The sequence below is a fragment of the Triturus cristatus genome, chromosome 2_2, assembly GCF_964204655.1.
Source record: "Triturus cristatus chromosome 2_2, aTriCri1.1, whole genome shotgun sequence".
NCBI lineage: Eukaryota > Metazoa > Chordata > Amphibia > Caudata > Salamandridae > Triturus > Triturus cristatus.
The window spans coordinates 1,190,965,527-1,190,979,451 of record NC_140582.1 but is presented as its reverse complement, the minus strand read 5'-3'; positions in this window follow the sequence as shown (position 1 = coordinate 1,190,979,451).

Below are 13,925 nucleotides of genomic sequence, written 5' to 3'. Positions count from 1 at the left end.
CACAGAAAGCATATCACTGAAACCAAGAACCGCGGGATTTGAGTTCACTACATAGTTAATATTACTTCTCGCCCAATTAAAAAAATAAATATCTTTCTTCCATAAAAACATGCGAAAACTTTAGTAATAAAAATAAGAATGCCACAATTATACTGGATTAGCTTTTGGCGACTGGAGAGCTTTCAGATTCCCAGCTCTTATTATCCACATCCATTTCAGATATTTTGCTACCGCTATCACCATTGTTTCAGAACAGTCAGTTTGAAATATTCTCAGTGCAGTAATCCCCGTCATGATACCCTTTTGAATACAGACTGCTCTTATCCATTTATGATGGGGGACCTTGTATACTGGGCAGATAAACAAAACATGAGCTATGGATTCCGGCTGTGTTATACAGAAAGGACACATTTGGTCACTTTTACTAGATGCCCATTTACAGGTAACCATATTCAATGGGAGGGTGCCTACCCTAAACTGGTGGAATAATTTCCTATCATGGGGGATTGTAATCAGATCCCAATACAGCTCATACCTAGGAGTATGTTTCAGCTCCAAAAAAACCTTTGTATGCGATGGAGCAGTGTGTGACTGAAACTCCTCCTGGGATATGAATGACCAATAGGCCTCTTTTAACTGTTGTTTGTTTGGAAATAATGCCTCCTGAGGATTATCCCAAAGATCACCCAAACCTAGAGACTTAAGGAGAGTTTTAACCTTTCTAAACCATAGAATTTTACCCCCAGTATCCATATCACGCGTTTCCAGAAGTGCTAGAGCATAATGATGCAATTCTGGGGTCACCTACAGTCTTCTCCAGTAGGCAACTGGTCTGAATCTGCAGATATTTTCTAGACTCTGACAGCCCAGATCCATGCGCAGAGGTATAAGTGGTGTGGAAAGTGGGAGCCCTGTTATACAGCGGAGAAATTTGTAATGTGCTTTTTGTAAACCTGCTATATTAGACGACCCCTACAGTTCCGCTCCATATAGCATGGAGGATCTTACTTTAGAGTCATAGATTCTTAATACTGGGGCTACAGGTTTAGTGGCTGACATCTTAAATTCTCTTAAAAGGGCACCAGATAATTGTGCGTGCTTAGAGATTAGATGGGCCACATGCGACTTCCACTGTAACCTAGAGCCCAATGTGATACCCAAATAGCTAAAGCTATCAGTCTGCTCTAGTGGTTCCCCATTCATAAGGACTCTGCCCCTAATGTTCCTATACCTATGCATAGTCATAAATTTGGTTTTAGAAACATTAACAGAGAGGCCGTAGTCGTTACAAAATTTTTCAAAACAGTCTATAGCCTTCTGAAGCCCTTCCTGGGTCTTAGACAATAGGAGGGTATCGTCGGCAAACATTAACAGGGGGACGGGGATACCATTCTGTTTGGGTGGATCAGTAGTGGAGTCCCTAAAATAATCCGTGACTCTATTTATATATAGTGTAAATAATGTGGGTGCCAGCACACACTCTTGCCGCACACCCCTTTCCGTTGGATATCTGGCGGTCACCTGGCTCTGGTTACCCCATCTGACCTGCGCGTAGTTATTTTCATGTAATTTTATCAGAACCGCAAGCCAGAGAAGGTAATAACCAAGAGAAACGGGATTGGGAACACCCAGTGGTGCTCGAACAATTTTCAGAGTGGCGTCGCTGCCATCAGTGCTTCATCACTGAACTCACAATGTTGAACATATATCATTAAAGCATGGTGTGTTCGCACAGTGTCATTTATAGACAGCACAATCTCCATTGAAGTGGTCACTTAACTTGCAAAGACATACAATTTTACAGATAAAACTAATGTAGCGCACAAACGATGTGTGGAAATCGGGTGTCAATCAATCAAACAAACAGGATTTGCATAGCGCTACTTATCACCTGTGAGGGTATCTAGGCGCTGGAGGGTGGGGGCGGTGCTGCTGATTAGGGACGTTAATCGAATAACCATGTTTTTAGGCCCTTCCTGAAATCCTGCAGGGTGGCAGTCTGTGTGTTCTCCTTTGTACTGCCAGTCACCGGTGTATTTAACTGTGCAGCCTTGGACGGTGTCATGTATGTGCATGTAACTTGCATGATCGAGGTAACTATTTGCGGCGATACTATGTGTCTCTCGATCCTTTTTCCCCAGCACCCCTCATCCTCCTCTCCAGGGGCGGCAATCTGAGGGATAGCCCCGGGCGCCACAAGCTCTAGCTACGCCTCTGATCAAATAACTACCATTGGAAGAAAACTGAATGCTGAACGAATCACAGCAGCTGGGGAACCTTTCAGATAACACAACAATTACATGCGCTATGGATTGGAGCCTCCCAGCAAACTAGAGAATGGCCTTGAATATTCTCGTAGTCTTTTCGCAAAGAAAACTTTCAGTGTTGCCATTCCTACATCTGTATATGAAAGGTAAGATCCACGACTCGTGTACAAATCCCTCTCTTAGCGCTCCATATTTGCCCACTTGATGGTGTTGTAATCAGTACTTAAAGTGAAACATTGATATTGGCAGAGAAATAAATCCGTCTAATAACCAATCTGCTGATGAAATTTCTGCAACAGTGAATGGTAACCTTTCCAACTTTTTTATGTGCAACATAGTGTATGTTGTGTCTTTCCTAGCCATAGTGGCCTGTTCTTTAGTTAGATTGCATGGTAAAAACAAGCTACTTGTATTTAGGTGTTTCCATGGAATACGACCAGTTCATAGTATCTGTAGTATCCAACTTAGTAGCATAATGGACATACCATTGTCTACTACTGCTAGAGCCCTATCCAAAGTTGCTCTGTCAATCTCACAAAGTCTCTCAGCAGACTCCTGCTGTGAAACTTTTAACACTTTATTGTATATTACATACAGAAAACACTTTTGAAATGACTTTCGAGGACCTAAAAAAATAATCCTGTTGAACCATGTCATCAGGAAGAAAGGACAGCTGCTGTTTAACTTCAGACAACATTGAATATTTTAGCCACTCTAGGCACAACTTTGCATCGTTGTATGTTGTTACCGCCACTGCGGGTTGTGTCTGCATGTAACGTGGGTCTGGCCTGTCAATCCTAAACCCCTTCATGTTGTCTTAAAAATGTAGCTGACATCTCTTAGTATCTAACGTCCACACTAACAATCCCTCTTGATTGGAACGTGAATAATTTTATGTCCCATTACTTAGCATGTTGTGAAATGTTTCTTCCATGTAATTTGTGAACTGTTAACCCCTTGAGCGCGCAAATTCCCCCACGGTGCGGGTGAATTAATGAGTGGGCGAGGTTTGGACATCCCCCGGCCCTCCTCCGCACATGCCCACCGTGACGTCGGATGGCTCCTGGCCGTCTGAAGCACGCAAGGGGTTAAATACACAACGCCGGTATCCACTCACTGAAAATTAGAACGCTGGAGAGAGAAAGGGAAACAGTAAGTATCTGAGTTATTACCACCTAAAAGAGGCGGGAAGAGGAGAGAGCCTCTTTTTTATGTATTACCCTCACCTACTCTAATAGTGACATGCTTCATCATCAGGTTCACCCTGACTCCTAAAGCTCAGGGTGGGCTCAACCATATTCCAGGCAGCACTTAGAAAACAGGTTGTCTTACTGTTTTAGGGGGGGGTTAGCATTAAGATAAAACTATCTAGTTCACCCCGGTATCCCTTTATTTGTGGGGTGAATCCTGATTGACCCTCTCCTTTTTCGTTTTTATTAACCCCATTCACCCTACAAATAAAGGGATATTGGGGTGAACTAGGGAGTTTTATCTTGATGCTAACCCCACCCCTCAAAACAGTAAGACAACCTGTTTACTAAGTGCTCCCTGGAATACGGTTGAGCCCACCCTGACCTTTCGGAGTCAGGGTGAACCCGATAATGAAGCATGCCACTATTAGAGTGGGTGAGTGTTATGCATAAAAAAGAGTCTCTCTCCTCTTCTCGCCTCTTTTATAGAGTAATAACTCAGATACTTATTGTTTGCCTTTCTCTCTCCAGCGTTCTAAATTTCAGTGAGTGGATACCCGCTTTGAGTTTTTAATTTATGTAAATGGGAGTACAGATCCCCTCTCCTTTCATGTAGGAAGGATCTCTCAACCCTTCACGGGGTATTTGGGTTTCCCCTAAGCCCTATCTGATTGAATGTATTTGTGAACTGTTGCCAATTCTCAAAGCATGCAAATGTGGGAATATTTTGTGTATTTAATCCTTTATCATGACTAGGCTGGGGCAGGTTGTCTGCTGCACAGTTTTATTTAGGAAAATGAGTTGGTGTGGTATGAGGCATGCTCTAAATAGAGCCTCCTTTCTCTGAACATGCCAATCGTTTGTCCCCCATATAGATTTAAAAGCAAAAGTGTCTCTCCAAAAGTCATACTCTGGGAAAAAAAGATGCAGAATAAATCAACACTGTATCAGTGAGCATAATTTTCTTAGCTGGAGAAGGTTTTAATTTATAGTGGCTCTGGATCTGCTGAATCCTGATAAAAAAAATATGCAAACTTCTGTGCAAATGTTTTCTAGCTACCCTGTGGTGGTGTAGGGCAGTGTTCCCATTGTGTGCAATAACCTCCTGTACAAGGAGTACTTCCTTTATATAAATAATTGTGTCCATAATAATGAAAACAGAACATTTAATCATAATTAGATTTACAATTAGACATTTCTTTACTATTGAAAACAGTATAATGCTCTAAATCAGCAAGTATTTCATGTACTGTATGAATGTCCCAATCATAAGAGATAGTTTCTGGAGTAATAACATCGATTAAAGAAATTTGAAAAATATAAGGTATTTTTAAAGTTTCAGTCAGTCCAAATATATCATATCATACCTTATCTCAAACAATTCCGTTGGGAACTAGAGCAGCTGATTTGTGCACCAGGGAAATATCTCTTCATACTTTGTGTGATGCAGAATGGGGTTTCAAAACCTTGTTTACCAGTTCAACAGCAGAGCATTCTGGGAAATAGTGTCCATTCAGAAGCAAGAAAAAGGCTATCACAAAACCGATCCAATGGAAGAGGGAAAGTAGTGAGATTGTAATCCAAATGCATATCCATGGAGGGATAAAGTATGTCTTTTTGAGCCAAATGTAAAATTCACGTGGTCCCGTTTGTGGAGGTGGATCTGGGTCTGATGAATCTGAAGAGAAGCCATTAAAGTCAACAAAACAGCCGGAGGCTGTCTGTACAACGTTGGGAGGCTTGTGAAGCTATGTAGATCTGGTGTTGTATTCCACTTTAGGTGTCCGTATATAGGTTTCCCTGAAACATGTCCTTATATAGGCACAATTTGCATTGCCCTTACATAGGCATAAGATCCCAGTCCTTATTTAGGCATTAGCCATGGTATACAAATACAGGCATGGTCACCTACATCCATCCAAACCAACGTCACAACAAGTTCTTAGAAACCAGACCCTTAAGCTCTTGGGAGTTCCCCTAGCACAGGATTATTGATTTCTCCAGGAACTCATTTATAATGCATGAACCGCTATTCCTTAAAGGTTCATTCCTTACGTCTTCCTCTGCCCGACTTTACATCAATGCTAACATTCCAAGTCACCTACCAGGTATAAATATACATTCCCTTGCCCAAGCAAGTAGGAGGAGACTTCGACTTTAGAGGAGGCCGTGTCCCGGCCTGATGCACTGAAAAGAGACGCTGTCATCCCTGCTTGCAGAGAATCCAGCTTTCAGTGTTCTGACTCCCTTTTCGGGGTGTTAGAATTCGAGAACCGGAAAGAGATTCCCACCTCTCTCATTCTCAAGGTATGGATCTGACTAGAACCTAGAGGGACTCTTGGCATACCAAATTTGGCATACCAGACTATAGCATATCATACTATAGCCTACCATACTATAAAATACATCACCTACTTCTTGCATTGTACTACACTTAGGTTAGGTACACTGGGGTAGAACTAGTTAGAGAAGCATCTTATGAGTACTCACATTTTTAGCTTATGTTATTCATGAATATATGTGTCATAGCTTAAAGATAATACTAGTGCAGTATTGCTTCTTTCTACTGCTTACGCTGTACATAATATATCTCGCATACTGTCTTATGATTGTAACAGCTCATATCTCTTACACGAGAAACAAGACTGTTCAATAAATCCTTTTATTGAAATGCCTGTCTATTCTTTCTGTGTAACTCTGAAGAAACTAAGCATGAACGATTAGCTGAGTGAAACTGTTATCTGCTGTTTCCATGATTCTGAGAGTGTTCCGATTCTAAAGGGAAAAAAGTTGTCATGTTTATGTGGTTGCCAGAAACTACTCCCTTCTTGTTTACAAGGAGTTTCTAGTGGCCTCTGAGTTAGCTGGCACAAAGTAATTAAGTTTATTATACTCAATAGGGGCATATTGACCTCAGTCCTATGCCAAATCTAAAGGGTACATTATTCCAATGCACAGAGCCTGTTAGGGAAATAGGAACTACACTACACTGGTAGATGACTCCAATTGTGGTATGTTGCGGAAGACACTATCCTTGTCTGTTTGCAGAATTAAAATCTGTGTTTCCATACATGTTAATTGTATGGCATTTGTTGATGCAACAGGAAGAAGTGATGTTTTACTGTGAGATGTCCCTAGCCGAAGCTTCATCATCGGTCAAAGCTTCTAACGGGACCACCTGTAGAATAATGAGAGAAAACAGTTAATTACCCAGGAGCCCTCAAGGCCTACTATGTAGAACCCGCCACATGATGCGGATTGATGAGATTGATTGACACAAATTTGTTGTGTTTGATGCCTGCAATGGGTGGTAAAAGTATAGTGGTGGTACCTTCAACAGTCAGGACACGTACAGGTCTCTTGTAGGATGGCCTGAGTTCATTTTGTCTACAATTTGATCCCGGACAAGATCACTGATCTTTGGAATCCAACCAGGTGTTGCTAGCACTTACTTCACTTCACCAGTGGCGGACTGTTTCTGTTGAACATTACTCTGAGCATCTCAGGAGTCATTTAGCTCCTGTAAAACATCTAAACTTTCACGGATTTCAAAAGCCATTCCCACCACCACTGTACTAGGACTGTCAAAGGCTGGTACCCACATCCTAACCCCAAACAGGATCTCATAGGGAGTCTGTCCACCTGTGGATTTTCTAGGTAGATTATATAGGGCTCTCTGGGCCCCATACAGGTGGTGAACATAACTGTGACCTGAACCTATTACTCTAGCTGTTAAATACTGCCTTAAGTCCAAGACCTTCCTTTCCACTACCGCGTGTACCTCAGATTGATAGGGGGAGGAGTACTGTACAGTCACACCCAATTTTCCCATGGTGTCCCTGTAAGCATGGAGTCCCTGGTCTGAATGGAATGTGGCTAATGCATATGTCCAGATGAAGACTTCCAGTCTTTTACAACAGTTTGAGCATCAACCGATTGCTGTGGCCATACTCATAGACATCGAGAGCAGGAATCCACTGGTATGCTGATGTGCTTGTAAGACCCCTCTAACTGTAAGGGTCTGCAGTGGTCCAAATAAACACAAGCCAAAGGCTTATCAGAGATCAATAGAGGTGTCTGCTGTGGGCAAGCTTTGGTGGAAACTTTTATCTGGTGGCAGATGTTACATTTAAGGACAACGTCCTTGGTCTGTTTGTATAGACCTGGCCACCAATAGCGTTGCTGCAATAGTGAAACTGTAGCTGCCACCTCTGCGTGAGCAGATGCCAGACCCTCATGTGCTGCTAGGATCAGTTCTGACTTGCAATCTGAATTAGATTTTACTCTAGCCCCCACTCCAGGAATATGAGCAAATGGAATGTTCTGTGCACTTAACTGGTAGGAGTATTTAGTTGGAAAGGCTTTCAGCAGGAGGTGCCATAGCATGTAATGTTGACAGCCGTCATAATGTCTCCATCTATCCTTGTAATAGAATGAGTAATTGCAGCAATAGCAGCAGTGTGCACTGTTACTTTTGCAGGTTCATCAGTCATTACATTTCCTGCAACGTGTACACCTACACACTGATGACTCAGCGTGTGAATCACATGAGTGCTTGGCAGCCAAACTTTTAGTTTTGCCACTTGTTCCCAAAGCATCTTGTGCTTTATCGTGTACCCTTTGGACTCCCTGAATCTGTTCTGGCTCCAGTCGTGTAAGTACTCTTTGTAAAACTGGACACTATAATATAAATTGCACAGAATCAGCTTGGAGAATCCAGGATCCAAATTTTCAAGTGCTAAAATTAAAGCTTTCAGTTCAGCCAGCTGTGCAGTGCAATCACCAAGTGACTGCGTATATGTTTTGTGAGGTTAGAATTCTCCATCCTGCAAACTACCCTTTACCACTGTGTGAGCAGCAGCGTATTGGTGTTTTGCCCCTACTGCAGGCTGAGCAGAACCATCAGTGAGGACCATGCTGATCTACAGGCATGACTTCATTATGCAGAGGATATTCGTGTTCATATTAGAGATATGCTTGTGTTTGTAATGTTAGTCAAATATGTAATCTACATCTGTTGCTGTGAGTGAGTTGGTCCATTGTATCCAATCGGATGTAAAGCTTTCACATTTGGAATACTGGCCTTTGTAACAGCCTCTAAGGCTGGAATGGGAGTCACAGCAATTATTCATTTCCCCCGAGCCAATGATCATTCTTTCACTACAGCAGTCTGCCCTACCCTCAGGATTTTTTTGTTGAAAAACTAATTTCTATATAAATGCAATTTATATGCAATAGTTACAGAGTCTCCCTCATTGAATATGACATAAGTGTATCCTGATGCACCCGCAATTATACGGATCACCAGGTTTGTGGTGTTTGCACATATGTGTAAGTATTTTTAAGCTAACATGTCAGCTTGTACTGAACATAAAACTTGTGTGTGTTCAGCTGTCCAATTTGAACGTGAAACGTCTGGAAGAATTAAGTCATAGAACAGTTTTACCCATTGTGCATACTCTAGTATGTATGTTCTGCCAAAGTTTAGGAAACCCAATATTGATTGGAGTTTCTTCCATATATTTGGTGGTTGTAATAGCACATACTTCTGTAGTAAATGTGTTGCAAAGCCTCTGCCTTCACGTCACAGCTCGTATCCCAAGAACAGGGCACTGAGATAGTAAATGTTTGATTTCTTGGAATTAAATTTGTAGCCCATGTGAGCGAATCCCAAAACTATGCGTTCTTCTCTAGCCAAATGAGTTGCCAGATCAGCATCCGTCAAGTATATATCATTGACATAGGACAATGCCTTCCCCAAATTGGTTTAGATTGGAGTGGAAGTAGTAAATGTCACTCCTTTAGTGCCCAACACGTTCCCCTACTTTGTTTAGACTGCAGTGGGAAATGTAAATGCTACCCTGTCAGTGGCCATTACTTTCCCTGAGTTGCTTTAGATTGAGGTGGGAATAGTAAATGTCAACCATTTAATGTTCAACACCTTCCCCAAATTGGCTTAAATTGGAGTGGAAATACTAAATAGCACCCATTTAGTGTCCAACACCTTACCCCAATATGGTTGGATTGGAGCGGTAATAGTAAATGACATCCCTTTAGTATCCAATTTGTATCAGAGTGTGATTGTTTAATTTTAAATTTTTATTCTGAACTCTTTTATTTTGCTTCTGTTTATATGCAGTAAATATACTTTGTTCTTTTTTTATTAGTATTGTTGGTGATTAGTGTTAGATTTGGGGGTCAGAAAAAATGCAGGAGGAAGGTAAAAAGTTCAGGGATGACCCTGCAAAAATGGCCAAGTCCAACAATTAAAAATATAATAAAAAAATAGTAGTTGTATGTTTGTAACCAATAATATTTTTAATGACATGTTTGTGTATAACAAAGACATGTCACACAACACATTTTTCTAATTTTATTTATGTCTTCAAAGTTTATTAATTGTATATTTTTACATTTTTAATCATATAAATTTCATCTTAAACATAAACATTTATAAAAAATTAAGTAAATAAAACATTTGTTATTATTTTTTTATAATTGAAATACCTATATGTAAATACTATTGTATGTTGTACCTTTTCAACTTTCATTTTCCTTTGTTTAACAGTTTTAGTAACTTTTCTTGGATTGTTTTATATGCATATTTTCAACATAATTTTCACATACACTTTTTCAGAATATGTGAACCCTTTCGCTGCTAGGCCTCACCCCCCGCGCTAAGCCTATTTTTGGCTATTTGGTGTTGCGGGTTTGTGGTGCTGAAATCACCATCTACCCAACTTTCAGGGACAGGCAGACTTTTGTCAGAAAACCAAAATATTTTACACATGTTTGGCAGTTTACTGGGACATAGCCTATTTTTGCTACTTTTTGTGCTTTGAACCTTCTTCCAGTTAGAGGTAGAAATGGATGCCAAAGCAATACTGGATCCCAGAAAGCTATACATTTCTGAAAAGTAGACACAATTCTGAATTCAGCAAGGGGTCATTTGTGTAGATTCTTCAAGGTTTGTTCTACAGAAACTAACAATTGAATATAAGAAAAATTGAAAAGGAGTTGAAAAATAAGCCATTTGTTCCAACATTTTTACGTGTAACTTCTTCTAAGTATGACAGAATTTTGAAAGCAATATACTTTTACATCTGCTGGACCCCTCTGGTTGTGGGGATATATAGGACTTGTAGGTTCACCAAGGACCCAAGGAACCCAGAGCCTATATCTGAGCTGTACCTTGCAATATTTTTTCATTGTGTACCAGATATAAAGCAATTCATTTGGGAAAAAATAAAGAGTGAAAAAATTGGTATCAAGTAACCCTGGGCGTAGTACTATGCTTTGCTCACAGAGCACACATAGTTTGCACTACTACACACGTAGCACAGTGCAAACACGTAGCGTAGCAGCAATATCAACAATACCCACTAATGCTTTGATAAAGCAATTTTACATGCTAAAAAGCATATAACCAATTCACAAAAGTGAACTGTGAATGGAATAATTAGGCAATGAGAGAGGTGATGATTTTGGGTTCCCCCCTAACCTAGGGGGAGGACCAAGCAGATGCCTTGAAAACAAAGAGCATATCATGCTGGTGAACGATTCAGTGGTGGTCCCTTCCTTCTAGGACCACCCGCAGCACAGTTATGGGCAAAAATACAATCCCAACCAAAGGCCCTGCAAAGCATTATGGGACGAGATTAGAAGTGGGCAGTGAATATTATAGTGTCCAATATCAAAATAGTTCTACAAAGAGCTGCAGTTCAACTAGTCGTTACTAGATGTCCCTCACGAGTCAAATGCAAAAGCATTGAAATCATTATTACATCAAGCTGCAGTTCCACTAGTCGTTACTAGATGTCCTTCTCGAGTCAAATGCAAAAGCATTGAAACGCTTTCATGAAGCTTTTGCATTTGCGTGAATACTTCAAGATCAAGCATGAGTTGAACATTGCTGATAGGAAATTAAGAAGAAGTCAGTTTGTTCCTCCCAAGAGTATTCAAGCTAGGATTCTCAACATTATTCATGAGTGGCATCCTCAGTGGCGGGTCCCCCATTAGGGCGTGGGGGCGTCGCCCCACTGCTTTCTCGCGGTGCGAGAAGGCAGAAACATAAACGGTAAAAACGACCATTTATGTTTATGCCTTCTCGCATTGCGAGAAAGCAGACGTGCCTCTGTGCTTGGTTGGGGGAGGGAGGGTGGGCGGTCCTGCTCGAGGGCGGGGGGGAGTGGTTTACCCACTGTTGTGGGTACTGACTGTTTGGTCAGCCCTGAGCCGACCAAACAGTGAATACCCACAATAGTGGGTAAGCCACTCCCCCCTGCCCTTGAGCAGGACCGCCCACTCTCCCCTTTTCTCTATGCAGAGAAAATGTCCCGGCCGGGGCGCTCGCCTGCTGTGCCTACCAGCGTTTAGATTGGTGTGCGTAGTGCGTTGCGTAGGGGAGAGAAGCAGGAAGCTGCCTGCTTCCTGCAGCAGGAACACGAGGGCTCACCAGTGACCGGTCTGGAGCGGAGGCGGTGCGGTACCCCGGCACTCACTCAGGTAGGTAGGTTTAATGTTTGATTTTAATTGTTAGTTTATTCCCCCCCTCCCCGCGATCCCCTCCTCCCTCGAGCATGCCGGCCGCCGCTGGAAGCATGTATATCGCAGGGTTTTGCAACTAAGTGTGTGTGAAGCCTGAAGGTTGCAGGTTTCAGTCCCAGCAGCAGACCTCAGGTGGTTAAAGCTGCAGGTCATGTTTCAATCCGTGCATAAAAGATATTGAGCCGAACCATGTTGCGTCCAAATATTTTCAAAATTAATTAAGCCTTCGGGATGGCGGAATGCACTCCGAGAACATTTCATTACAGGCAGTTAATGCTTTATTAATTATTTCGACCGGAACTCTGTACAGTAGTTATTCTTCAAGTGATATGCCCAGAATCCCAAAAGTTTCGAATTCATTAGTTTCATATGAAAGTTTTCGTGTTTATACAACAGCAATCCCAGCTTCCATGGTGACTTGATTGCGTGGTAAAACAACCGGTATTACGCTAATAATTTATTTTTATTCACAACAGACTTAAAATCAATGTTTACATTAAGCACTGGCGACATCACGTTTTCCAACAGTTCCTCTCTGCAACCACATCTCTTTACATTTGCTTTACATGTATACCATGCAAATCAATTATAGCAATGTACTTCCCGCTGATGAATCGAAATGATTATATTTTCATTATTGTTTAGAGGCGTGCCAATTATTTTATTGTCCAATAAATGTGCCGCATGGCGTGTTAATCTTTTGCATCCTCCCCGTTCGATGAGATGTTGCGGTTTCTACATGTTTTTATATTTTTGAGAACCACAAATCTTTGCATTCAATATAAACGCATGTAAGCCTATATAACCCTGTCCTGCTTAACTGTGTTCTGCTCACTGTCATTATTCTCTCAAAATTGTTGACACACTGGCAGGCCTTGCGTGGACTGCTTGAAACTGCAAAGTAGATAACTTTGCATCAGGGCTAATTATTTCAGAGGTTTGGTGAGTTGAAAAAGCATCTTGTGGGTATATAGTTCCGCCACAGTGACTTTTGGTGCCTACATAGTGACCATCCAGGGCAGAGATTTTTTTGTTGTTGCAGTTTCTATAGCCCAATCTCGCCAAAAAGGTATTGGAGCAATTTACATGAGCAACAGTTGAATTGCACAAGCACGTTCATGTTGTTTTATACCATGGCATGTGGAGATTAAGTGATTTGCCCAGACTCACAGGATGTTGAGCTGACACCGAGACTTTAGCCTGGTTCCCTGGATCCAAAGTTGGCAGCTCTGGACATAAACCACATCCTCTCCCTGTGGCAGCTCCTTCATTGGGGTGTGGGGTTGTAAAACAAAATTTCTCGGGGTTTGAACCCCCCAAACTCCCCGTAGGTGGTTCAGGCTTGCACGCTACGCTCACTCGCCGCAGTGAAGTACAACAATTGTTTTACGCCTCACCACTTTAAAATATCACCAGCCGCCACTGGGCATCCCTGGATGGGTAATATTGGTGCATCCCCATGCACGTGGGGTATGTCCCCCGGGCACTGAGTACTAAGTCCTCTGAGAGGTTTCACTGTTATATTTCAATGTTGCATGAAAAAGTTCTTGGGTTTGTTTCAATGAAAGCTTTATTGATGCTTGTCGTTTCACAAAATTTGAAAACTTCATTTCCCAGAATTCATTGTGGGTGACATACAATCCTAAGTTATCATGATGTCATACAATCCCAATGCATTTCGGCAGTATTGCCTTCGTCAGGGGATGTTCTGAAAATGATACAATTTCTAATGAACGTAATGTATATGATACACGGGGAATTATTCTCACCCAGCTATTGTGAAGTTTGTTAATAACGGGGTGTAGGTTCGGGTGCTGTACTGTGATGATAAAAACTATATGTGACAAGTGGGATAAATACCACGATGTGGATAAATGTTAAGTGAAAATACTTGACGTGTCTAACGGTGTGGTTGAGTTAG